Here is a 4408-nt window from a genome sequence, read left to right as displayed (position 1 = left end):
GAATTATTAGGAGTTCTGCGCAAGCTGTGTCATATAGTGCGATACAATATTGTACGCGATTGAGCGCACGCGTCAGGAACGGGAGAGAAATAGGGATAAGCGAGGGAGAGAGAAGGCTTAGGAGGCATATAAAGCTGGTAAGAGATGAGAGAGAAGGATAGGAGGGCTAGAAAGAGGGTTAAGAGCGGGGAGAGAGAAGGAGTAGGAGGGAGATAAATAGTGTAAGAGAGGTTAGAGAGGACTGAGTAGGAGGGAGAGAAAGAGGGAAAAGAGAGGGAGAGAGAAAGAAGGAAAGTGCGGGAGAGCTAAGGATTATTCTGGATAGAAAGCTGGTAATAGAGGGCGATCTAATGCATTAGGACGTAGAGAAATATTGTACTGAGAGGGCGATAGACGGCGTAAGGAGTGCGAGCAATAGTTGTAAGAGTAGGTTATAGAGTACTAGTAGGAGGAAAAGAGAAAGAGGGTAAAGAGGAGAGAGAAGGATAAGGATTGCGTAGAAAGAGGTTTAAGAAGCTGTCTAGAGAACTTAGTCGTAGTAGACGAACAGAGTTTAAGATCATGTCGCGATCCTTATTAGGACTGTTGAGCGAAACAGTGAAAGCGAGGTAGATCAAGCGTTTAAGAGAGTGTAGAGAGAATGATTAGAGTGGATGAGAAAAGAGTGTACGAGATTACTAGCATACATGCTTAGGAGGCAGAGAAATAGTTAAATGCATGGAACAGAGAGGCGTATTATTAGTGCGAGAAATAGGTTAATAGTATGGAGAGAGAAGAGTAGGCTTTAGAGAAAGCTTACGATACGTGAGAGAAAAGAACATGGTAAGAGCATTATAGATTACTGATTATGATGGAGAGAAGGTTGTGTAAGCGAGGGCGAGAGAAGGAGAGGAGGGAGAGAAGAGGGTAAGCGGGGAGATAAAGAGGGTAAGAGAGGGAGAGAGGAAGGAGTAGGATGGAGGAGAAAAGAGGGTAAAGAGGTAGAGAGAAGGAGTAGGAGGTGAAGAAAGAGGGTAAGAGATGGATAGAAATGAGGGTAAGTATGATGGAGAGACGGAGAAGGAGGAAATGGAGAGAAAGAGGGTTTGTTTAAGAGATGGATAGAGAAGGAGTAGGAGGGGGGAGAAAGAGGGTTAAGAGAGGAGAGAGAAGGAGTAGGAGGGAGAGAAAGAGGGTAAGATCGGGGTAGAAAGAGGTGTAAGATAGGGAAGAGAGAAAGGATAGGAGTTTAACAGAGAAAGAGGGTAAGAGACGGGCGATAGCATGAGTAGGAGGGAGAGAAAGAGGTTCATAGCATGGCGAGAGAATTCGTAGGAGGGAGAAAATAGGGTAAGATAAGGTGAGATGAGAAGGCGTAGGAGGAGGATCTAAAATAGTTGTAATCAGACGGGAGAGAGCCGTCTTAGCGTTGCTCAGACAATCGTAAGATTGGCGATAAACAGGATTAGGCTGTAGAGACAGAGGGTAAGAAGGGAGAAGAGGAGTAGGAGGGGGAATAGTATAAAGAGGGTAAGAGAGGTAAGAGAAATAGGGTAAGGGAGGGAGGAGAGAATGAAGAAGGAGGGATAGAAAGAGGTAAGAGAGGAGGAGAGAGAAGGATAGGAGGGATCGAAAGAGGGTAAGAGAGGGCAGAAAGAAGTAGTAGGGGAGGTAGAGAAAGAGTGATGTAATAGATTAGAGAGAAGGATATGAGGTAGAGAAAAGGGTAAAGAGAGGCGAGAGAAGATAAGGAGGTGATAGAAAGCTGGAAAGATATTCGAGATAACTTCGTAGGAGTGTATGGAGAGAAAGAGTTGTATAATAAGTTACAAGAGGGAGAGATACGGACTTAGATGTACTAGAAGCGGGTAGAGATGTACATAGAGCCTTCTTCGGACGGCGAGAAAGGCTGGATATAAAGCGCATTTCGATGATACGTATTATTGATGCAGAGAAAATCTGTAACAACAAGCTTTCTCGAGACGTCTTATGAGGGCATAGAAAGCGGGTACAGCTAGGTCTAGAAGCAGTCTTAGTAGTGAGATAAATCGGTTTAAAGATCGGGCCGAGATCATTCTAATGACGTCGATCAATCGTTTTTTAAGAGCGGGCTTTCTAGAGAACTTCTAAGGATTTTCTCTACCCTATTTACCGAGCGGTGCCTCGCGCCGTCTAAGTGATTTCTCTCAATCGTTACCGCTAGTGCTCGCGGCCTTCTACATTCGTTCTATCCCTCTTTTAAACGATCTTTCTCGACCGTCTACTTATTTCTCTCCCTATTTACATACGCCGGTTCGGGCGTGACGCAATTCGACGTCTGGTCTATACCTCTTGACCTCATCTTATCTCTCCCTCTGGTCAGATCTTTCGCTATTCCGTCAGCGTCGTCGTTCTCGCCCTCTTTAACTATGCTTTCTCTACCCTTCTTCGTCTTTCTCTCCCTCTTTACCTCGCTATCTCTATACCTTCTATGCGTTTAGCCATCTTTACAGATCTTTCTCTACGCCTTCTACTTCTTGCTCTCACATCTTGTACCGCAAGCTTTCTCGCCCTCGTTTACATCTTGTCAATGTTCGCCTTCCTCTGCTTTCTCTCACCTCGGATACCTCGCTTTCTCGCCCTCGTTTCATCGATTTCGCGCGCCTTCTTCTGCTTTCCACGCCCTCTGTACATCGCTTTCTCTAATCGACTTTCTAATGCGTTCTCTCCACTCTTTTACCGCTTTCGAGAAACTATGGTCAGAGCGGCGCAGCCACGCCTTAGGCTGGCTCCCAGACCTACTTTTACAGCTCCGTTCTCTATCCTTATGAATGCGTTCTAGCACATAGTGTCAGCTCATTTCTAGATACCTTCTTAGGATGTGAGAGAAAGAGGGGGTAAGAGAGTTGGGGGGGGGTGGGGTGGGGGTGGTAGGGGATAAAGGGGTATAGAGAGGTGAGAGAAGAAGGAGTAGGAGGGAGAGAAAGAGGGTTAAGTAGAGGGAGAGAGAATGATTAGGAGGTAGAGAAAGAGGGTAAGAAGGGAGAGAGAAAGTAGGAGGGAGGTAGAGAAGAGGGTAGAGAGGGAGAGAGAAGGAGTAGGAGGGAGAGAAAGATTTAAAGAGCGGGAGAAGAAGGATTAGGAGTTCTAGAGAAAAGAGTTATGAGAGGTAGATAGAATGATTAGGAGGGAGAGAAGACATGTAAGATAGTTCACACCCTCTTTACCTCTCCTTTCTCTCCTCCTTCTACTTCCTTTCTCTCCCTCTTTACCTCTCTAACTCACACTCAACACCATCAATAACATCTCCCTCATTCACCCTCACTTCTCTCTGCTCCTTCTACTTCTATTCTCTCGCCTCTTTACCTCTCTTTCTCTCTCTCCTTCTACTTCTATTCTCTGCCCCCACTTTACCTGCTCTGTTCTCTCTCCTTCTACTTCTTATCTGTTCTCTCCCTCTTCTACCTCTCATACTCTCTCCATCACTACACTCTTACATCTCCCTCATAATTACCTCACTTTCTCTCTCCTCTTGTACCTTCTCTTTGCTCCGCTCCTTCTACTTCTGTTCTCTCCCTCTATACCTCTCTATACTATCTCATCTCATCTACTTTCTCTCTCCCTCTCTTTCTCTCTCCTTCTTAACTTCCTCACCCTCTTTACCTCTCTTTCTCCCCTTCTACTTCTTTCTCTCCCTCTTTACCTCTCTTTCTCTCTCCCTCTTTACCTCTCTTTCTCTGAGGAGCTCCTTCTACTTCTTTCTCTCCCTCTTTTTATTACCTCTCTTTTTCGTTCTCTCTCCTTCTTCTTCTTTCTCTCCCTCTTTACCTCTCTTTCTCTCTCCTTCTACTTCTTTCTCTCCGCTTTACTCACTTTCTACACACCTTAAAATTACACTCCCTCTTTACCTCTCTTTCTCTCTCCTTCTACTTCTTTCTCTCCCACTTTACCTCGTGTGTCTTTCTCTCTTCCTTCTACTTCTTTCTCTCCCTCTATACCCCTCCTTTCTCTCTCCTTCTACTTCTATCTCACCATCTTTACCTCTCTATTCTCTCTTCCTTCTACTTCTTACTCTCCCTCTTTACCTTCTATCACTCTCCTCTACTTCTTTCTCTCCCTCAAACACATTCCCTCTATTTCTCTCTCCCTCTTTACCTCTCTTTCTCTCACCTTCTACATCTTAAACTCTCCCTCTTTACCTCTGCTTCTCTCTCCTTCTACTTCTTTCTCTCCTACATACCTCTTTACCTCCCTTCTCTCTCTCCCTCTACAACTTACCTCTCTTTCTCTCTCCTTCTACTTCTTCTCTCCCCTTTACCTCTCTTTTCTCTCTCCCTCTTTACCTCTCTTTCTCTCTCCTTCTACTTCTTTCTCTCCCTCTTTACCTCTCTTTCTCTCTCCTTCTACTTCTTTCTCTCCCTCTTTACCTCTCTTTCTCTCCCCTTCTACT

Source organism: Penaeus japonicus, unplaced genomic scaffold (genome assembly GCF_977035675.1).
Source record: "Penaeus japonicus unplaced genomic scaffold, GWHDUDI00000001_assembly GWHDUDI00000043, whole genome shotgun sequence".
NCBI classification, from domain to species: Eukaryota; Metazoa; Arthropoda; class Malacostraca; order Decapoda; family Penaeidae; genus Penaeus; species Penaeus japonicus.
This window is presented reverse-complemented; position numbering follows the sequence as displayed.